The 24,207-nt window shown below is 38.3% G+C and overlaps 1 protein-coding gene across 1 annotated transcript in view; it reads left to right on the top strand.

Moving 5' to 3' along the window:
• Positions 1–24,207, top strand: part of ADGRB3 (adhesion G protein-coupled receptor B3) — a 799,562-nt gene that overhangs the window by 407,518 nt on the left and 367,837 nt on the right. The window lies entirely within an intron of this gene.

Raw genomic sequence — 24,207 nt, 5'->3', positions numbered from 1 at the left:
AAATTTGTGTTAAAATTATGCTTCGCCTAGGTTTGCCTACTTCCTTTATCATCACTAAACTTTAAGAAGTATATTAAGCATAGTGACAAAGCAATTTAATGCTGCAAATAAAACCAATATTGTCCTATATTGTCTTCAGTCTTGTGTAAGGGCAGTGTGATTGTTTGGCCTGCTGATTGCTTCACTGATTATCCATATAAGAAAAGGTTATATTCTGTGAATAAGTATCCCAAACATTATTACACCACCCAAAAGAGATTTTATTTATTTTGGTTTCTCCAAATACTAGTCGAGGGACTGGCTTACTGTTGTTTGATGACCAGAAGAAGGTTATTCTCAATAATATTTAAGAATTTTCCAAAGTATATTCATATATTAGTCAGAGTTCTCCAGAGAAGCAGAACCAATAGGATATCTGTAGGTACATAGAAATAGGTTTATTTTGGGAGTTTGGTTCATGCAATTTCAGCAGCTGAGAAGTTCCAAGATCCGTTCTGTGCAAGCTGGAGGCCCAGAAAGCTGATGGTGTCATTCTAGTCCAAACCCGAAGGCTTGAGAGCCAGGAAAGCCAATGGTGTTAAGCCCCACTTTGAATTCAAAGACCTAAGAATCAGGAGTGCTGATGTCCAGGGGCAGGAGAAGATGGATGTCCAGGATAAGCTGAGGGTATATTCACCCTTCCTCTGACGTCTTGTTCTATTCAGGCCCTCAATGGATGGGACAATGCCCACCTGCATTGGTGAGGGAGAGCTTTACTCAATCTACTGATTCAAATGCTAGTCTCTTCCAGAAATACCCTCACAGACACACCCAGAAATGTGGTTTAACCAGCCATCTGGGCATTCCCCTCCCAGTCAAGTTGACGCATAAAATTAACCATCACAATCCACTCATATCAAATTGGGTAATATAAATAATAATCACTTATTATTCACATTCTTCATGGTATCCAATTTGATACTAGTATATGTAAAGCATGACTATAGTGTTGTGTCAGATATGTCCAATGTTTTTGGACAAGGACACACAGAGAGAATAATTTGCGGTGACAACTTGTAAACTGTGTGAGTTGGCATTTGTTTTATGTCCTAAGTCCAAATATTAATTATCCAACATCAAACTTACACACACACACACACACATGCTTGCAGGCTCGCAGACACACATATACACAGCATGTTAGTGATAAATAGAGACTAGGTAACTAAGAAAGTTTGTTTATTGCTTATGCCCATTTTTTTTTTCAGTGGGTTGGAATAAGACTCCTTAACGAAGGGGATGGGTGGTGATGTGATGAATTAGGAGATTGGGATTGACATGTATACACTAATATGTATAAAATAGATAACTAATAAGAACCTGCTGTATAAAAAATAAATAAAATTAAATTTATAAAGACTCCTTAAAGAACTTCCAAAGATCATGTCTTATAGAGACTACGAATTTTTTTTTATAAAGCCTATATGCACAGCACCTCACTTTTCTGGAATATAGATAAGCTCTTGAAGAAAGAGACAGAGTTGAATAACCACAAATAAAAGAAAGACCATACAATTTAATAAGAGAGTCTCAGAACCTTGCAGATAGCTTATTTTATTTCAACTTTAAATAGTTTGGGGTTTTCTGTTTTCTGGTTCCTTGTTTTGACAGAAAGGGTTGGGAGCAGAGATGGTACTGTTAGAATCACATACATAGCAGATAGAATACCTGAAACAATAAAGAAAAAGAAGTTCTGAAAGAATCTGGCAGAGTGGAGCCCATATGGTGGGAACAGCACTCTTCATCAAGATAAAAGTTTCTATAATCTGATTAAGATGGAAAATGAGTGACATGTCTTGGAAAGATTTTCTTCCAAAATAATTCAAATGAAAAGTTTTGAAGCTTCTTTTATCTGAAAAGTGTCCCTACCTGTATCAGCTTTTGATAACTGAAATGCTCTTATATGCTAACTATGAGCATGTTGGTATAAAGGTGAGCATGTTCATTGTGGGAGGGAACAGGTCCATAGCTTTGATCAATTTCTCAAACGACTTATGACCTCAAAAATTTATTAACACAAGCCTTGGAAAAAAGTATTCTATGAACAAAGATGTTAAACAATCCAATGCATTTATAAAGTAATTGAATATTTTTTATATCACATATGAATATGACATTCAAAATAGACACACGATAAATTATAATGAATAAAATTTAGTGAGCACTTAGTAAACACTACTAAATAGCTTATATAATGACTCAGTAAATGAATGAATATGAAAAATTGATGTGCTACAGAGAGATTTAAATTTTCAATATGCCTCAGTTTATCCTAGAGTTGTATTCTACATGTTCTAAATATGCTCAAGTGGTCTTCTTCAGTGAAAAATGTGAATTTTTCAATATATTTTTAAAATATTTGTTATCAATTAGGTCGGGGGACTATATCTTAATATTATTTAGTGTGCGTTCAAGTTATTTTTCTTCAACAAGAATATTTCTTGAAGAGTGTTTAAACTGAATTTCTACGCTTTCTCTCCAAACATTTCCTCTTCGGTTCTTTTCAGTCCCATTCTTCTCTCATCACTTTCCTGAAATTCCCCTCAGAAAAGCCTTCTGGAAACTCCCAATTGCCAAATTAAACCCCCACTGTCTCTTGAAACTGTCCATTCTCTTAACATTTGTGTATGTATTATATTATAAAATAGAATTAAGGGATAAAAATTACTCATGACTCAGAGGTATTTAGAATTTTTGGAGGCAGTAACGTAAAACAAAGCAGAGTATGCACTGAAGGGGAGACAAGCACATTGTTTGAGGCCCAGCTGTTTGCAGTTCCCAAGACAGAACAGGATGTATGCGACCTCACCTGATCAGAGTTACAGGACAAGTGCATGGATGACAGCTGCTCTCGAGCGTTTGTCTAAAGTTGTGGCAGCGTGTTTTATAGTTTTTTATTATGATTTTAGTCGTCTATTTTCCATAATCACTTCAAGTAGCATATTGTGTTTGCCTTATTTGTTGGTAAGAATAGCCTATTCTTTAGAAATTAAGTGTTTTAGTTTTGGACTTAAAACCTGAATTGTGTTCACCAAACTGAATTCAAGGAGGATCTGTCATGTGATGTATGTTGCAGCCCACTGACTGTGTTCAATTAAAAACAAAAAGAATTTGTCTCTTACTATAAGCAAAGCCTTTCCTTAGTGATTCAGGTCATTAAATGAATAAGCTTCTTGTCTACAAAGAGTTTGCAGTCCAGTTGTGGGCATAAAAGAATTACATAGATGAATAACATACCAAGTGCACTCTGGTGTGTGTCATGGAAACCAAATGTTACAGAGATTCATTCCGAGAGATGTTGTTCCATGTAAGGAACTAGAAAATGTTCTTCAAGAAGGAATCATTTAGTGTAGATGTTGAAGGATGGCTGGATTGTTGACAGTCCAACCTGAGGCACAGTGAGTGACAAGGAAATGGTGACATTCCAGAACATTCTTTTAGCAAAAACAGTATAGAGTTGTCCAAGCTGAGATAGTGCTTAGGGGATACGTGGTCTATTTTGATAAAAATACCTATGTATGGAGGTAAAGGAAATGAAATAAACTTGGAGAGGCATGCTGAGACATGGTGTCACATGCTTCCCGATTCCGAAGACAGTAGGGAACTCCTGAGGCTTCATCGATGGGTGAGAGCAGTGCCTTGGAAAGACACAGGTCACAGCAGAAATAAAATTTGTTGAGATTGAAACATATTTTAAACACAGAGACCAGAAGGCTTTTTATAATAATCCTTGCAGGAGATAATGAAGACTTGAGTTAGCGGTAGTAAGAATAGAAACCAAAATGTACTTATATCAGTTTGAGACTCTGAGGGTTGAAATGATGGCATTCCGTAACTGAATGCGGTGTCAGAGAGAAGGGAGGAATTGGGATTATATTGATTCAAAGAACATTTGAGAGTGTCTTTCACATATTAATGTTTAAATGCAAATGTACCCCTCAAGTGGAAAAATAAAATGTGGTCTTGGGTTTTGGTAGAGAAGTCAAATTTATGATATACCCTTGGTAGTCAACTGCATAAAAGTGATGGTTGAAGCCAGAAAAGCATTTTCAATGATCAGGACAGTAATAAGAGGGGTAAGATGGAAGATGATGCCTATATTTAAAAAGAAAAAAATCCTGACTATGTGTGGTGATGGATGTTAACTAGACTTCTTGTAGTCATTGTTTCACTATATATAAAAATATTGAATCATTATGTTGTGCATCTGAAACTAATGTTATATGTCAATTATATCTCAATAAAAATATCTCTGTATATGACTATGGAGAGATCTCTAGGATATATTATTACCTGAAAAAGTACGTATAGTCATAAACCAAGTTAAGAAATATATTTTGTTTGCAGATAAAATTTACACATTATACTAGGAAGAGGTCATGTAAGTTATAGAATAGAAATCAATGTTGAGGGAAAAAAACAACAACAAAGAATCGTTACAGATATCAGAATAAGAATAGTCAGAGGTAGTAGGTATAAGGGGTTCCGGAACAGGGCAGTAGGAAATCAGTGGCATGTAATTAATAGGAGAGAGAGAACATATCAGAACAATACTGTAGTTAATATCAATTGCTGATAAAGTTCAGAGTACTGGAGTTAAGAAAAATGTGATTGCTGGTGGTAAAACATAAGAGTTCTCCAGGAAAAGTGCAGACACAATGAACAAGATCTAAATTTCCAAGCTCTTTAGGTGGTTTCAATGGATTTACCCGTAACCTTTTAACACAATTATCTCTAAGGATTTAGTTTGCACAGATCAACGTTGCTACATCCACTTAACACTATCTCACAACAGTTCCTTAGGAACTCTTCAAAGTTGACAGTATCAGATAAAAAAGGAATATTGTTAGGCTAAGAAAGTCTCAAGATACAGAATATTAAAGTTACTGGCTGTAAGGAATTTCAGAAGTCACCCCTATGTACACCCTTAGAGATAGAATATTCTGGAAAGTATAGTTTTTCTCTAGTAATCCAATAAGGCCAGTGCCTTGAAAACATTAATGTTAAGACATTTTTCTCTTCCAAGCTAAATATCACTGTCTCTTCTTGGTTTAGAAATATGAAATGCTGGGCTTTTCAGAATGAACATTCATACTTGGTGTTTTCTGAAATTGAGTCCAAATTCAATCTTAAGAACGACATGATGCAATTTTGACATCTCCTTTCTCTCCACAATGCTGGCTCATCAACATCAAACCTGTGTTACTTCTTACACTCACTGGTAAATTTAATCATTCCTTTAGAGAATATCTTGTTCTTCAATTGAGAAACCCGTCTTCAATCTGATGATGTAATTACAAAAATAAAGTGGCTTCTCTTTCTAGGCCTATTTTCCTTTCCGTCACTACTTCATTTTGTGGGTCATACACCTCCATCACTTGTTTAACTTCCTTTCTTTGGAAAAAAGATGGCTGTAGTGAGTTGACACCGAGCCTGAAAAATACACAATTTAACATCTTTTTGCTGTTGTTGTTTATCTGTAGCACCTGATGTTGGTTCAGTCAGCTAGACTTGAGTCTGGAAGTGTCAGATTCTACATCCTCTGCCTGGCTTACTACACTTTTTCTTGCTAGACTTGTGAAGCAAATGGTATTTCTGTAGGTCAGAAAGAACAAACTAAAAATACCTGTTTGTTTTTTTTTTTTAATGATACTAACATACTGGTTCCATTGAGAAAATAAATAGTTCAAGCAGCATTTTAAAACTATGGCTTGGAATAATATGCAGCATTGAGTTCTTTGATGATTTCTCATTTAATAGGAATTATCTCATTGCATTTTCTATGATACAGTTATTCCAAATGGTTGGGGTGAAGCGCTCTGAGGAGGCTGTTGAGAAAGGGCCATACCAGACTCTTTTAGTGGTAGGAAAGACATACTCCTTACGGGGATATGATGAGAACCCCATTTAGATGCTCCCTAATGTCGGTGTAACAGTTTGGGAATAACGCATGGATTTAACTGGCTTTAAGAGGGTGCCAGGTTCTGTTTTAGGTTCTGGGCATTTCTCAATGAACAAATCAAATGAAGCTCTTGCTCTCATGGAACTTGTGTTTTGCGGCAGGGACAGAGATCAGTCAAGCACCCTCTGATATGCCCAATGGTTCTAAGTGATGCAAAGACAAGTCATCAAGAAGGGTGACACAGAGGGGAGAGAGGAAGCGGGGGATGGTCGGGAATAAGTGCTAGTTGAGTATATACCTGGGTGCCTTGAGAGCATGGGGCACGGTGACATGTGGGGACAGACCATCTCCAGCAGAAGGAACCAGCACAAAGTCCAGGATGTGTCCACGTGCTTGGCATTGTAGAGGCCTGGAGGAGGCCGCTGATGGTGGAGTGGCTGACAGAGGGGCTGTGAGAGGTGGAAGGGGAGTGAGGACCAGACTTTGGAGGGCGTTTGACTGTAGGTCTCTGAACGAGATGCAAAACCACTCAAGGATTTGAGCAGAAAAGCAACCGGATCTGGTATATGTCCTGAAAGGACCATTCTGACTACGGACTGTCAGGGGTATGAGTGCATACAGGGTGACTGGAGGGAAATCATGGCAATAGGCCAGGCGAGAGAGCTCTGTGGTTTGGACCAGTTGCCAGGGGAAATAGTGGGAAGAGGCCAGATGCTGGAGGTATTTTAATGGTACGTCTGACCGAGTTTACTGATGGCTAGAAATAGGGTGTGCAAGAAAGAGATTGACAAGGAAATGTTTCCACTACATCTCCAAGAACCCAACTACAAAAACCAGACAGGTTAATTTCCAAACCTCTATACTATAAGCAAATGTCATAAACCTCCTTTGGTGGCCATTTAAATGTCTCTAAAATTTAGGATCCTAAGCAATCTCTTTGGCTTATTTTTTCCTTAAAGTATTTTCATCGAGATATAATTGACATATAACATTGTATCCGTTTTAGGTAATCAACATACTGATTCGATATATGTATATATTGCGAAGTGACTAACATAATCACTTTAGTTAACATTCATCACCACACATAGGTACAATTTTTTATCTTGGGAGAGAATTTTTAAGATCTTCTCTCTTAGCAACTTTCAAATATATAATAGACGATTGTTGATTATAGTCACCATGCTGTGTCTTTTTTATGTAGTCTTGTTCCTGAGTCCAACACAAATACTTGCTCTTGCAGTTTAAGCAATTCTATCCTCTGAAGCCATGAGCATTCTGTCATCATTACACCCTCTGAATCCTTGGTCAAAAGCTAGAATGAAATTGTTCATTAAAATGACTTTTTTAGGGCTTCCTTGGTGGCGCAGTGGTTGAGAATCTGCCTGCTAATGCAGGGGACATGAGTTTGAGCCCTGGCCTATGAGGATCCCACATGCCACGGAGCAACTAGGCCCGTGAGCCACAACTACTGAGCCTGCGCGTCTGGAGCCTGTGCTCCGCAACAAGAGAGGCCGCGATAGTGAGAGGCCCACGCATCACAATGAAGAGTGGCCCCCGCTTGTCACACCTAGAGAGAAAGCCCTTGCACAGAAACGAAAAAAAACCCAACACAGCAAAAATAAATTAATTAATTAATAAACTCCTACCCCCAACATCTTCTTTAAAAAAACAAAAACACACAAAAAAACCAAAAAACAAATGACTTTTTTAAAGCTGACAGATTGAGCTGCCAGTTAACACATGAAATAAATTCTACCTTTCCTACCATTTTTGTATTTTTTCTTCTATTTATAAAGTCCTGGGACCTCAAGAATGGAAGAACACTTATGGATCAACTAAGTCCAGCCATGAACTTGTCAGCTTCATCTTACTTAAACTATATTGTATTTTTTTAAGTTTTTTTGGAAAATAAATAACAAATAAAAGTTTATTATCCGAGTTGCAAAGATCTTTGCAAAGGTCTTTGCAAACCTTTATCTCTCCAATTTAAAAAATGTTATTTCTACTAGTAATACTTACATAATTACAACCCTGGACCTCAACATAGAAAACTCTCATCATGGGATAGCGCTTCAAATTAACAGTAGGTCTGTGTTCTTTTAGAAGGTAACTGGGGTGAAAATAGTTACATAATAGTTACATATAATAATGGTTACATAGTTACATAATTGTTACATAGTTACATAGTTCCAGGTTTATCTATCTAATCTGCTTTATACAGCCATGCTCAAGGACACAATTATTCATGGAGTCATTATTAAATAGTCCTTCTTGTCCCTGAAAAAAATTGAACTAGAAAACATTGTTAATAGCTGTTCATTCTCATTTGAGTAACTTAGATGCCCTAAACTTTCCCTCTAGTGTCCCTGTACTCTGCCAACGGCTAGCTCTAATCCTAACTACTGCTCTGCTGTGAATCTCTCACATGGTCTCTGGATCTTGAATAGTTTTTACTTCTTTACCCTGGTTTAATTTACTGTTAAGAAAGAATAGAGTCTTTTCCATTATGGGTTATTACAGGATGTTGAATATAGTTCCCTGTGCTCTACAGTAGGACCTTGTTATTTATCCATTCTCTATATACTAGTTTACATCTGCTAATCCCAAACTCCCAATCCATCCCTCCCCTGCCCAAAAAGAATATGAAAAGGAATATATATTAAAAAAGAAACAATAGAGAGCCTACATGTTGCTACTTTGGCATGCCTCCTTTCTTATAGTACCTTATGTGTGCATCATCTGAGTATCCATTTAATGAAAATTCCTTAGTATCAGACAGTGACTGTTATTCTAAGAAACCCTTTTCAGAAGTGCCATTTGAGTACAATGCATAGGAAAATGTTTTTATTTGTTTGTTTCTACTTTTATTCCTCAGGCTTTCCAAGAAAAGCTTTGGTAAAGCATCCCTTGTATTATGCAGTGTTTCCCGAATTAATGCTTTCACAAATACTCATGATACAACCTTGCTGCCAGAGCGTTAAGGGCACCCACGCAATGTGTTCTCAATCGGTGCTTTCCATTCAGAGTGGATGCATTTTTTTTTTTTTTTTTGTGGTGCGCGGGCCTCTCACTGTTGTGGCCTCTCCCGTTGCGGAGCACAGGCTCTGGACGCGCAGGCTCAGTGGCCATGGCTCACGGGCCCAGCCACTCTGCAGCATGTGGGATCTTCCCGGACCGGGGCACGAACCTGTGTCCCCTGCATCCGCAGGCGGACTCTCAACCACTGCGCCACCAGGGAAGCCCCAGAGTGGATGCATTTTTATCCCTTTGCATCTTAGTAATTGAAAGTTAAAGATTTGTTTCATTTTCTTGCTCAGCCAACCACACGCTAACCTACTTCTGTCACATAAAGAACTTCACTGTAGCTTTTGATATGACTCTAGGGAAATCTTACTCATGTATTCTGTATTTCTACATCAAAGTAAAATGAGGCTTAACCTTTCGATGCCTGAATGATGCTTTTTTCTGAATCTTTTATAACATATCTTGGCCAGTGAAAATTTTGTGAACATATTTGTCATTCATTCGTTCTCCATCCCTTCAGTAACTATCTGGGGGAGAATGCCTAGGTAAAGACCAAATCTTTGGCCTAGGCCCATCATTTCTGTTGGATTTTATATTTACAGGGAAAATGCTCATGGTCTGAAGAAACCTAATGAGGTCACACAAACCTCAGTAGGAAATGTACAACATACACTGTCACAGTGGTGCTCAGCAGTGTAGAAGCAGGAACAGGAAAAGCAGAGGACACGCTGGCTTCTAGCATAGCTGTGCGTATCTAAGGAAAAAGAGTTTAAAGCCTAAAGGATGAAATGTGTGTTACAGAGACGGTGAAGAGGTATGCCTTAGGACTACATCTTGGTGTATGGGACAAGAATTGTGGAAGCTGTCCTGAGATAGAAAACCACGATTTCAAAAATTAAGATTTCTGGTGAGAATGCAGACAGAATTCTTGGGTTTCACATGCGTTGACACCTAGACCTAACCACAAAGGTTTTGGATTTGAGTTTTAACTATTCTCTGTAGAGAACATGAGTTTCTGCAGAGAAGTTACTGTGACTTGTGCCCTCAGGAAGCTGTGAAGAACTTTGCCTAAAGGAATCCATGCTTTGCCTCCGTCCATCAGCTGGGTATCAGGAGGAGGGTTCCAATCAGGGAAAGGCTTTCAGGGGTGGGATTAGCACAGGGCCATGTTGGAAAGTGTATGGCTTCCTAGTTCGCTGCAGATGTTGCCTCTAAAAGATGCTGGAAGGATAGGTCTTCCCAGTCTGACTTCATTCTTCTCTTTGAATCAGTTCCTTCGGAATCTAATAGACTCACACTTATAGGCTAGAATAGAAACATAAAACCTAAAGCCAACTAAACACAACATTTGAATGTTATAAAATAACATGTCTGGTCTCTATTGGTTTATGTCATAAGGATTTGGAATCACTAAAATTGTCACACAGGAGGCCATCTTTCTGATTTTGCTGTTCGACTGTATTAGAAGGATGTTGCCATAAGTTTGGGTGAATATGAAATACGGTCCCATTTTAACTGTCTCTATGACAATAATTGTTTATCTCTATGGCAATAGCAGTTTGCCTCTACAACAATAACCAGTGAAGAGAAAAGAAGTACTAATTCCCTTTCAACATTTTTTTCATTTTTTTCTTTTTATGGTTTCACCTTTTCAAATGTCTTATTTTATTTAGTTAGATCAAGAATTCTGTGCTAAATTGTTCTTCTTCTCCATTGTTTCCTTCACTGAATTCCAAAAAAAAAAAAAAAAAAAAGAGGTTCTCATCTGAATTGGACAGAAAACTCTGACCCCCAGATTAAAGTTAAAGACTGATGCTTTTTAACACAGTGGAAGCAGGGATGCTGTTCTGTATCCAAGAAAACACACTGGCTTTCGAGCCCGACTGGCTGCAAACCTTGGCTATATCACAACTAACTGGCCTTCTGCAGGTTATTTCATCTCTAAATCCCTCAGTGTGCTCCTTTCTAAAGTAGAGGTAGTGATATCTTTCCTGAAGAGTTATTATAAAGATTAAAGATATACACATCATCTGGCATGTAATAGGCCCTCAGTAATTGGTAGTGGACCAATGTAGGGCCAAATATGGGCTCTGCTACTGATAGGGTATGTGACTTTGGTCAGGTCACTCCATCCCCATATGTACAGTCTGCTCCTCCAGAGAGCTTCCAAAGTTGCTACCTAAACTTAAGACCCTAAGCGTTTGGTTGTTGTTGTTATTTTTAATCTCAATAGTACACTTATTGTTTATTTAACAAAGCAGCCAGGATCCCAGACTTCTAGGTAGTTACTGTAACTAAATGGGAAACCACTGGTGCCATGCCTGTCTGTTTGGAAATAGTTTGTTATGCAGTTGTCTTCTGTAGTGTAATGACACAAATGGCCCAAAAACATTTCATTGGTACTTGCACTTTGCTATCTTAAGAAGCTCCTCTCTTCCATGTATTTATTTGTCATTAGTCAAATCCTAGCTCTCCTGAATGATTTATACAGAAGAAGTTTTTCGGCTTTAATTTTATAATTTCTGCCCCTTAACACGTAATCCATCACCTGCAAAATTGTATCAACTGTCTCTATAGGTGCATTAAATAATTCTCTAGTGCTAAATCTTCCGGAATTCATAAATGAATTAGTTCTCTTTTGTCCTTAAATAATGTCTTTTGCACAGTCCAGAATATTTTTCTATTGCTCATGGTCTGAAGAAACCTAATGAGGTCTGTTTGTTGCCCACATAAATTTTTCATGTGAAGAACTTTAACTTTAGAAATGTAACTAATGACTTATGTGGTTAGTTAATGTGTTTTCTTTAATTTTATCTTCTGTTTTGGTTGGTGGCATATGAATATGAGAAAGCAGGTGTGAATGAGTGTGCCCTTGTGTATATGTCCTAAAATATTTATCAACCGAAATGCAGTTCTTTTAGATACCATTAAAATTCATACTATGGGCTTAGGAGACAAGTCGTGTTTTTTCCTTTAAAGTTACATCAAAGAATGAAGATACTTTTTTTGTTGTTGTTTTGTTTTTTTTTTGCGGTACGCGGGCCTCTCACTGTTGTGGCCTCTCCCGTTGCAGAGCACAGGCTCCGGACGCGCAGGCTCAGCGGCCATGGCTCACGGGCCCAGCCGCTCCGCGGCATGTGGGATCTTCCCGGACCGGGGCACGAACCCGCATCCCCTGCATCTGCAGGCGGACTCTCAACCACTGAGCCACCAGGGAAGCCCTGAAGATACTTTTTAATAAAAGTTAAACTGAATTGAAAACCCAATAATAACAGGCTGTAAAGGTCACATAACCTTATATACTGGACAGTAATTTTATTCAAGTTGCAGCTGATAACTACAAAATAAGATGTTATAGTCGTAGGGAATGAACAATTCATACAGGAATGATTTACATTGGATAAAAGTTCATATATCCAAATATATATTCTGATATCAAATAAAGCTTGATACGCTGAAATTATTAAAAGGGTCTAAAGTGCAATAGGAATACAGGGGGATATAATTGGGACGAAGATACTGAAACGTTTCCTTTGCCACTACAGAACGTTTTAATGGTCAACTTCAATGTCCATTTGGGCTACTTTATTACTTTTTGAAGTATGAACCTTCCTCCTTTTAAAGAATCTTGTCTTCATTATTTGAGAGCCTTGATTACCCTCTTCTTTTTTCTAGACAGTCTCCTTTTGCTTTCCCCAAACTCATTGCCTGATTAATTCTCTTTTAACTTTCCCTAACTCCTTCAATTTTTTCTTTGCCTTCTCTAAAATGTAATAATGTTTTTACTAAAGAGAATAACCTCTATCATCTTTAAAATGTATTCCAAGAATCCATAATATTTCAAAAAGTATCCTAGTAGATTAGAAATATGTAATGTTTACTTCTAAAATATCAATTTCTTAACAGCAAAGTAAGTATATTATTGAGCAGTACAATTTAGACTACATATGCAAAGCAAAATTGTAATTGGTTTGTGTGCCCTTTTTAATGACATATAACTTATTGTAGTGAAATAGAACACTCAGTCTTAGAGTGTGTGCTTTTATGTGTTTGTGCATGCATGTGTGTAGTGAGGAAGAGTAATTGTTATTTGGGGATTATTTTGGGTTGTTTGGTTTTATGATCCAAAGACCAAAACTGTTTTCTGAGTTTGAGGGGAAAGAAATGATGCTCACAAATATAGAGCTCCTGTATTCATTTTCCTCTCAACAGTCATTGTTTTTGTTGTTGTTGGTTAGCTATCTTATATAGAGTAGTGTGTGTGTGTTCATCCCAAGCTCATGATTTATCTCTCCCCCGCTCCATGTTTCCACTTTGGTAACCATAAGTTTCTGTTTTGTTAATAAGTTCATTTGTATCGTTGTTTAGGTTCCATGTATGAGTGACATCCTATGATATTTGTCTGTCCGACTTACTTCACCTAATATGAGCATCTCTAGGTCAATCCATATTGCTGCAAATGGCACTGTTTCATTCTTTTTTATGGCTGAGTAGTATTCCATTGTATATATGTATCACATCTTCTTTATCCATTCCTCTGTCGATGGATATTTAGATTGCTTCCATGTCTTGGTGGACTCTTGGGGGGCCATCAAGGAGGAGATAAGGAGCCAAGTTTGAGTTATGTTTTGGAAGAGAAACAGTGACCACAGTGATGAATGAGCTTCTGGCAGGTGAATGTGGAGGATAACTTACTGTTTAGTGTCCTGAGAAAAGAGTAGGTGGAGGTACCCTGTTAGAGATGGAAAAGGCTGCTAAGGGAAAGAATATTTTGATAAAGAGTGGGTGGAAATCAAGAGTTAAGCTCCAGAGATGCTACACTGGAGATGCCTGGAGACATACCATTGAAGAGTTGAAGTAGGCAGGTTTGGAGTTCAGAAGAAGAGTTCTTATACTCATTCAGCCCATACTGAAGATATTTGTGTGAAACAGGTGTCTCACCAGGTTGTAATTTCTTTCTATGTAAGGACTTTTTTCTTTTTAAATTTTGGATCTTCAACAGTGTTTTATACAAGGCGGAGAATGGTTGAGGGGAAGGATAAAAGGAAATTGGCATATATCATGTCCTACTGTGTATAAGAAATGAGCTGTCTTTGGCTTAATCCTCATGAAAGGCTATTGACTTTTTACAGATGGTCAAAGTAAAACACAAATAAATGACTTGCCAAAGATCACAAAGTAATTGGAAAACCAAGTGTCTTTGTCTTCAGGGCCCAAAGATATCACATTAAACCCCAGTGCTTGCTAGTGAGCCTTTAGAAAACCTCATTCATTACAAAAAGTTACAAGGAGCTGTGTCAAACCTACTAGATGTTAGGACCCTAGTACATATCAGTAAATAGGTAAAATTCCTTTCCTTTCGGAGCTTGTAGTCCAGTGTGTGAGGCTGATAATAACTCAACATAAAGCTGGATAATATTTACCTATGAATATAGAGCCATAAAGAAAACAAACAGGTGATATAATAGAGAGGAATGAGGGAGCTGAACTTCTTTAGATTGGGTGGTTCAGAGAGACCAAGCTAAGGAAAACACAGTTTAGCAGACACTTGAGGATAAGAGTAGAAAAGAATATTCTAGTTGGAGAGGAAGAGCCTTGTGGTGGAGAGGAAAGACCAGGGGCAGCGAGCAGGACAGCGGTTTGGCCGTGATCCACAGACAGGCAGGTGCCAGCCATGCGGAGCCTGGGAGGCCCTCGTGTGGATCTGGATTTTACTCTAAAAGCACTGATGGGCCACTGAATTCTTTCAAGTGAGAGAACAACATGGTGTGATTTACATTTTTAAAAGTTAACTCTGGTTTCTGAGAGGAGGACTTGAAGGAACAAGGGTGGACTCAAGGAAGCCAGTCAGGCGGCCCTCGAATTAGCTCAGGTGAGAGATACTGGAGGCTTCCAGAGGGATCTGGAAAGGAGACAGAGGGAAGAAGCATGGTGTTGATAGATGGTTGTAGGAGATGCAGGAAAACCAGGACAACCCTTGCGTTTTTGGTTCAAACATCTTGAGTACCTGGTGGTACCTTCTAGGAAGATGGAGGAGAAGTGCTTTGGTGGTGGGAAATCAAGAGTTTTGCCCCCAAAAACGTTTGTTGAACTAGAGAACCACAATACTGGTCACATCAGATAATTGTTCTTCTATGATTAAATACACGTGTTCTTGCATGACCATTCAGTTATGAATTGTCTGGGGCGGCTTCCAGGTCCTCCTAGCAGACTCGGTGGCCCTTGAAGCTGAAAATATTTATTTTTGGGCCCTTTATAGGAAGTTTACCAACTCTGCCGTAGAGCATGGCCAGAACCTAAGTTTAGAGTATGGTTTTCCTTTTTCTAAACCAGTGGCCCTTTTCCATAATCTTTATAAAGCCTTTGACTTCTTGTAAAGCCACGTTGGCATTATTAAGATACATCTTTCTGTTTCACAGTTAGTTTACTATTGTGGTTTATCTTTTTCTCTCTCCATTTATTTTTGGTGTCTTTCCCTGATTATTTCTCTTTACCCTCTAAAAGTGAATCTCTCCTAAACTACACTTCTCAGCCTCTTTTCTTTCATCTTCTTGATGTCGGCACAGCTCACCATGTCTCTTCTGCAGGTGTCTGCACGGAGGCCAGCCGACCAAAGAAGCTTTCACTATTTAGTAAAGGTCTCCGACCCAACTCATCATTCTCTAGCAGATCATTTACTGTTACTGACATTAGATCTAGTTCTGTTTGTTCGTCCCCTGTCTCTCCCCAGGTACCATGCTGGTCCCACGAGGGCAGGGACTTTAACTGTTTTGTTCACTGGTGTATTTCCAGTGCCCAGAACTGCACTTGGCATGTGATAGGTACTCAGTTGATATTTGTTGAATGAATGAATCTGTCCATTGTATTCTCTCTTTGGAGGGGAACTTATCATGTCCACATTATCAACTATTACTTCTTTTTTAAAAAATTTATTTTATTCACATATAATTGATTTACAATGTTGTGTTAATTTCTGCTGTACCAACACGTGACTCAGTATATGTATACAACTTTTTCCATATTTTTTCCATTGTGGTTTATCCCAGGATACTGAATATAGTTCTCTGTGCTCTACAGTAGGACCTCGTTGTTTACATTACTTCTAATTAGAAGACAACCAGTTTACATCTCTAAGTTCTAAATTTGATCATGCTCCAGATCTCAGATCACTTAGCCTAAAGTGTCACCTCCAGCCCTTTGTTTGACTGCTTCTCTACCTAAACCTTCATGCTCTATTAAAAATGTTACTCTTTTTCTAGGGCACAGTAAGTTCCCTCACCTCATACCCCAGACACTGCTATTCTGATACTTCTGGAACATCAGAGCCCTTTTCCAGGCTCTGGGTCTGCACAGGCTCTTTCTTCTTCCCCTAACTTATACTCAGCTTCCCCTAACTTATACCACAGCCCACATTCTCCCTCTTCAGAGAGGCCTTTCTTGGCCGACTGACCACACGCCATCTCATCAGTTATTTCTTTCATGCCACCTGTCACAACCTTGAATCATCTGAATTGTTTCTTCACTAACGTACTGTGTGCATTCCCCCACTAGACTGCGAGCTTGTTAAGAGCAAAGACTTTGTGTCTCTTGCTCACTTGTTAGGTCCTCAGTGGTAAGACCCTGCTTGCAACACTCTCAGGGCTCGCTCAATAGAAGTTTGCTGGATGAATGAATTTCCAGACAGAACTCTTGAGTCTACAATGATCGTTCTCCTGTCAAGTCGTAGCACTCGGCATTGCTAGTACTCTCTGGGGATGGATGATTACTGTCTCGGGAAGCCCTGGGATTGTTGACCTTGGTTGTCGTTTCCTGACTGTATGGGTGCTTGTCTTCTTGCAGGTTCCTGCCTCACTCCCCTGGTAAGGTTTGAATACCCATAGATATCAAAACCATACATCACACACACACACACAATGCTGCATACACAAACTCTCTCATTTGTTTTTACTTGGTTTATTATCATCTAAAGGTCCTTCCTCTAGGAAGGAAGGACAGGAATACTGTTCTTCATTTCACTGGTTGGGAGAAGAGGGAGAATTTACTTCCTAAAGCATTTTCTTTATTGATTTGGTTTTACCATTCAGGTATACATGCAAAATTGATTTGCATATCACATTTTGTTTTGTATTTATGTGAGGAATGAAATCATGAACCACTTGTGTAGAGAAGATGAAAATTTATAAGTGACATACCCTTTTTAAAACCTGAAAGAAAATTGGTATAATCAGGTTAAATTTCCCGCATTAAATTTTACATAGCGTAGAAAGAAAAAGGCTTTCAGAAAGAACATGCAATAGTTAACAGAAAAAGTGCAGAAAATAAGATATTTTAGAAAATATTTCTCTTTAAAGAAAGATTGTAATATTTAAAAATAGATTCTCCGATATATGTCTGCAACAGGGGTAGGCAAACCTTTTCTGTAAAGGGCCAGATAGTAAACATTTCAGGCTTTGTGGACCGTACAGTCTCTGCTGTAACTGTTAAACTCTGCTCTTGTTGCCTAAAAGCAGCCCTAGGCTTCATGTGAATGAATTGTGTGTCTGTTCCAATAAAGCTTTATTTGTAGACACTGAGATTTGAATTTTATTTAATTTTCACATGCCAAGAAATACAATTCTTCTTTTGATGTTTTTCAACCACTTAAAAATGTGAAAACCACTTTTAGCTTGCAGACCATCCACAAACAGCTGGTAGGACAGATCTGGACCGTAGGTTGTAGCTTGCCAGTCCCTGGTTGAGAGAGTTCAGCTTGAACAAGGGTGGTGTGTCTGCCTGGGGATGTACCATGTAATCATGTAAACATGTGTGTCAGCAGGATTACATGTTGGAGAATAGGAGTGACCTGAGAAGAAGCTGAGGAAATCCTCCATAGAGAGCACTGAAGTCTGGCAAAAAGGCCAGGAGCAGAAATAAGAAACAGGCCTTGTGCTGCAGAGGCTCCCAGGCTTCGAAACCGGCTAATGGATAATAAACAGAATCTGAAGCTGATAATTCACAGGTTTTTCTATTTTGATGCCAGAAAGGAACACACAAAATGATGAAATATTTAAAGTTTCACTATGTATAATATGTCATTGGAAACTAGCAAGTTGAAAAAAATCTTTGACTTGCCACATAGTTACTTTCTTGACTGTCCATCAAGTTTGTCTACTTTTAAATATCAGGGGAGCCTGCTTTTTCTCTTAAAACAAATCTGTGAACTCCTAATGGGAAGAACGTTTCTCAACTAAATCTCTGTGTGCTGCTCTGGGTCGTGGGGATGCTACACCCTGTAGGTGGGATGGTGGCGGCTGAACTGATGGATGCTCTCAGCTCTCAGCACCCTGGTCCTTGCAGACGCACTTCCCACCTCCTCTGTTTCCTGGGAAGTGGTGGCTACAGGCTGCTCTCAGGGAGCCTGTTCTTTCCCCACAACCCTCAACACTCCAATCCCAGCCTTTGGGAAGGAGACAGAGTAAATGGGGGAAATAGAGCGGGGAGGAGAGAAACTAAAAATCTCTTTGAATGTCTGAGTGTTTCCTGGAAACGATGTTGGAGATCATGATGGACCAATTAACGTGTGTGTATATATAATATCTGCATTCCCTTTTGATAACCATTGCTCTTCAGGGGTGCCTAGTTTTGATTTTCTGTTGGGCAAGTAAGATAGTTTTATTTCCTCTAACTGAGTCACTATGCCGGTCTTTTATATTTAGTGCAAAAATATTACAGTAAGGCAAAGTAAATTTGCTGTTTATGTGTTAGGTATAATCAAACTGCATCACACAGTACAAAATCCTATACTTCTGAGTAGGCAACTGAGATTTGAATCACAATGCCACCACTTAAGTGTCCTCTTCCTCATTTAAGAAAGGAAGGATACTGACAACACCAATACCCCCTGGGCTTGTTTTAAATATTAAATAAGGTATCGTGTTTAAGGCATCTGGCCAAGTGCTGTGCTAGAAACAGGGCCTGGCACAGAGGAACCACATGATAAATATGTGCTGAATCAGTTAAGGAATCAGGTAATGACAGTGCCAAGGCCATGGCAAGTGTGCAATAAAATCAGCTGTGCTCCCTTCCCTCCCAAACGCCCTCAGGAGTTTACAAGCCACTCAGCATTGCCATAGGAAAATAATGGCTTCTTAAGCTGCTAAGTGCCAGGGGGGTCACACTACATAGAGGCTCTGCTCAGCCCCCATGTGCTTGATATGGGTTCAAGAGCAGGACTGAGTTCCTTATTTTTTTTTCTTAATTATTTTATTGAGGTAGAGTTGATTTACAATGTTGTGTTAATTTCTGCTGTACAGCAAGGTGTTTCCGTTATACACAGACATACGTTCTTTTTCATATTCTTTTCTAGTATGGTTGAGTCGCTTTCTAACACACTGATGCAATGCATCATCTCCTCCCTCCCAAGTTTTACTTACAGGATTTTGAAACTGTGCAGGTGACCATCTAGTAATATCGAGTGATGTTTTCCATAAGCAATTCCATTTTGATAACTGGCCAATTTTCTAATATTGGTGAGTCAGGACCCCGTTTGTACGTTGTGCCCTCTGAATCAACGTGAAAAATGATGCAAACTTTAAATATATGGGAAACATCAATAGAAGGGAGCAATGAGAAGGACTGCTTTTAGGGCATCCCGTAAACAGCTGCTTCTTTATCCGCCCCCGACAATGAAGGGTCTATGAGTATTAGGTGTCCTCCCTTGGGAGTTCCCTCCACTCATTATAGAATGTGAGTCACTGCATTAAGCACTTAGGTCAGTGCTTAAAAGTAGTGCTTTTGAAGTTCACTGTGCAGTCTGTGGCCATGGCTGCAACGGAAGTATGGAATTTGTCATTCACGATGCAGCCAATAGATTTTTAACCTGACTGACCTTGTGTAGCCAAATAACCAGAGAAGGCCCCTCTTACCTCTGGCAGAAGCTATCAGAAAAAAAGGAAGGGAGGGAGGGGGGAGAGAGGGAGGGAAGGGATAAGTAAAAAGGAAGGCTTATTCACTCCTTAGTGGTGCATTAAAGTACTAAAGGATGATCTCTATTTATTTTTAAGTGCAATTCCTGCCTTTGATCATCTGAATATAGTCAACATTAAGTTTTGACTATGTAATCCCATGCCTAAGGTCACTGAAGGACAAACAAAACAGAATGTTTGTTGTAAAACATTGGGTAAAAGTCAAATACTTTATCATTGGGTAAAACATTGTTGTAAAAGTCAAATACTTTATCATACTATGGACATACAATGAGGTAGTTCCCAAGTTCCCTTGGAAGTGATTATGAGAAAACCTACTGGAATAGCCAACACTTCCATAGGACCACCCATGCTCCAGGTTAGGCACCCAACTCCCACATCTCGGCATATAGTTACTTATTTCATCCTCCAGCATCCTAGTGAGGTAGATAATATTATTATTCCCATGGTACAGAAGAGGAAATTGAGGCACAGAGAGGTTAGGCAATTTGCCCAGTGTCACACAACGTATAAAATGAACTTGGAATTTATCTTCTAAAATGAGACTTTTGAGAGTGATAGGGGATGTTAATCATAATTGTACAAAATATCAGAGGTGAACTGGCACCGGCCCTAAAAAACTAGGACATCATAGTTAGCCTAAACTACCAAGGATTTGAATCCAGGGCCCAGATCCAGAGTCCACACTTACCCCACTCTTGTAAACTGCCACCTACCTCTGCTGGCACTCATTTGCCCATTCTGCTGTTTCCTACACCATTTTACCATACACTTTCACTCTCTAGCATTTTCCTTCCAGATGCCTTATTTTTTCTCATTATGTCTTTTTTTTCTTTTTTTTTTTGCGGTATACGGGCCTCTCACTGCTGTGGCCTCTCCCGCTGTGGAGCACAGGCTCCGGACACACAGGCTCAGCGGCCATGGCTCACGGGCCCAGCCACTCCACGGCATGTGGGATCTTCCCGGACCGGGGCACGAACCCGTGTCCCCTGCATTAGCAGGCAGACTCCCAACCACTGCACCACCAGGGAAGCCCATCATTATGTCCTTTTTTAATTGAAGTATTGTTCATTTCAATGTTGTGTTAGTTTCAGGTGTACAGCAAAGTGATTCAGTGATATATATACTCATATATTCTTTTTCAGATTCTTTTCCCTTATGGGTTATGACACAATATTGAGTAGATTTCCCTGTGGTCCTTGTTGATTATCTATTTTTTTTATATATAGCAGTGTGTATATGTTAATCCCAAAGTCTTAATTTATCCCTTATTTTCTTGTTCATGATGCAACTGATTCAACTGTAGTGGGCCATTCATATTACAAGTATGAAAAGGACAAGAGTCCCCATCGTCCAGGACCTCAATTAATAGGGACAAAGGGCTAAAACCTCATGATTTTCCTCAGGAACAGGTTAGAAGCACCACCTGCTTTGATGAACCAAAGGAGAGCTCAGTGGTTACCAAAAACAAAAACAAAAGAACAGCTCATGTGCTTTTAGACCCATTTGCAAAAATTTGCTTATGCTTTCTGATGAGCAAAAATCTATACCGAACCTCAATCCTTTGAGAGCTTGGCCAATAACAAATATGATGCTGTCAGAGGATTTTATGCTGCATATCCAAATGCAAAATGACAGCATTAAAAATGCAAACTGAAAGTCAGCTGGGTTTGTTCCAAGGTTTATCCATGATGAGTCACCTATTTTATTGCATAAGAAATCAAATCTAGAGTTGTAATTAAAACACGATGCAGGGAATTTCGGGTAGTTCTTGAAGCATTCAAGATGTGCCTATTTGTTCAGGGACATTGTGTCCTTTGAGATTTTTTTTTAACTACTTTAATCTTCTGTAAGAAAGACATTTTCTCAATTTTTGAGGAAAGACGCTCTATCCTCTAAATACCCACGATTGGTTTTAATGCAGCAATTGTTACAGAAGCAAAGTATGTACATTGTGCCCTCATGCTTTGTATTGATGTCCTTTTGCAGCACTAGACACGTATGTACTCTAGACATACTTTAAGGCATTCTTTTTTTTTATTGAAGTATAGTTGATTTATAATGTTGTATCTTTTTCAGATTCTTTTCCTTATAGATTATTACAATATATTGAGTTTAGTTCCCTGTGCTATATAGTAGGTCCTTGTTAGTTACTATTTTATATGTAGTATTGTGTATATGTTAATCCCAACTTCCTAGTTTATCCCTCCCCCACCCCTTCCTCTATGGTAACCATCAGTTTGTTTTCTATGTCTGTGAATCTATTTCTGTCTTGTAAATAAGTTCATTTGTATCACTTTTTAGATTCTGCATATAAAATGATATCATAAGCTATTTTTCTTTCTCTGTCTGACTTACTTCACTTAGTATGATAATCTCTAGATCCATCCATGTTGCTTCAAATGACATTATTTCATTCCTTTTTATGGCTGAGTAATATTCCATTGTATATATGTACCACATCTTCTTTATCCATTCATATGTTGATGGACATTTAGGTTGCTTCCATGTCTTGGCTATTGTGAATAGTGCTGCTATGAGCATTGGGGTGCATGTATATCTTTTTGAATTATGGTTTTCTCTGGATATATGTAAGGTATTCATTTTTAATCTTACCTCTTTTGAGCTCCCTAGTTCCCTAAAGACTAACTGCAACTAAATTTTTACCTGAGGGTTTTGGAGAACTTCAGTGAAGAAGGGAAGGAATTGAGGATTGGATTGGTCCAAGTGTTTGGTACAGGGACTGAAAGAAGGAGAAAATGAAAGTCATCTTTAAATCATTTTTGCTGTGTGGAAATAGTTTTTCATGTTAATTAATCACTGCAGGGTCATGAAGCACCACAGTGTCACCTTAGGCATCTTCCTAAGTAGGTTTAAGGTAAAGATGTACAATTTTAAACACTAAGTATTTTAAAGAGCGTGTATACTGATAATTTGAAGGCTAGATTTGAAGCTTATCAGTCTGTGAAGTCATATCCCTTTTCATAATGTATTTATTGAAAATACTATCTTACTTTATGGACTACATATCTACTAAAATTAATGAATACATGTTTGTTTTTATATCCTTCTGATGCTCAATACTATGCAACTTAAAGGACTTCTTGCAGAAGTTAGTGATCCTAATTGATTTTTATATTCTTTTAGTCTAGACTCAAAAGTCGATCTAATCTATATAGTCATCATTTAATACCCAATGTACCTCCAACTGAAGAATGAATGCATTTCATAATGTGAGATACATGCATGTATAATTATCTCATTTTTATATTTTTAAGAATAAGGTATTAGACCAGCATTTATTCAGGATAAAGTGATATATAATTGGTACAGAATAAGCTTCCTCCGTATGTTATTTATTTCTTTTGTTTGTTTATTTATTTTTGTTTTCTATCCAATGTATACGGAAACAGCGGAATTATTAGACCTCAAGATCCAACAGTTTATCTCTTGTTTGTTTTCCTTTATAGTAGAAACCAGAAATCAGAAAAACCTTCATTTCTTTTCATCAGTTTTTAGAGCAGAGAGGTGAAATAAATTTCCTCTAAACACCAAGACAACCAAAGTTAGAGTCAAGGAATTTGGAAGTAGATGAACTTAGTTTTGCATATTGGATAAAGCCTGTAGGGCCCTTAAGAAAAAGCATGCTACTAATGTGCTGATCTGTCCATCTGTACACACTGAAGGCTTTGGACCCTTTAGGACACATGAACTGGGTTATTTCTGGACAACAAAGACTACATTGTTCTAATTATTAAAGAAACTAAAATAATTAGAGATGTTGTCCAAAAACAGCCTTTCACATCCATAATAATTTATGAGTTACCCAGCACCCTCTTTCCTTCAACATTTAATTACAAAATCCTTCTTTAAGCTTATTATGTCAAATTACAGGCCAAATGAAATTCTATCCTATGCTGAAAATGGATGTGTATAATTGCCTGAAAGAGCTTTAATAAAGTATAGTAATACATAACCAGTTTAATTTGCAACTGAGCCAGTGGTACAGTAATAGATTTATACAACTAATATTATTAAATTCTTAATTTTCATTCTCTCTTGTTTTAATTACAAGTTTCTTTTGAATGAAATCCACTTATGAGGAGTCTAATGGTTTCTTACTTCACCTCTCTTATTGGGATAGCTTTTAGAGTTTCCTCATCATATTTCCATTTAAATCTTCCAGGGAACACCTGAAACTTTAATGTGGAACAAGTATGGACCTATGTAAAAGCTCAACAGATTACATTCCTTAATTGAAACTGTGTGCACTCA

This window comes from Delphinus delphis, chromosome 14, assembly GCF_949987515.2.
Source record: "Delphinus delphis chromosome 14, mDelDel1.2, whole genome shotgun sequence".
NCBI classification, from domain to species: Eukaryota; Metazoa; Chordata; class Mammalia; order Artiodactyla; family Delphinidae; genus Delphinus; species Delphinus delphis.
This window is presented reverse-complemented; position numbering and strand designations above follow the sequence as displayed.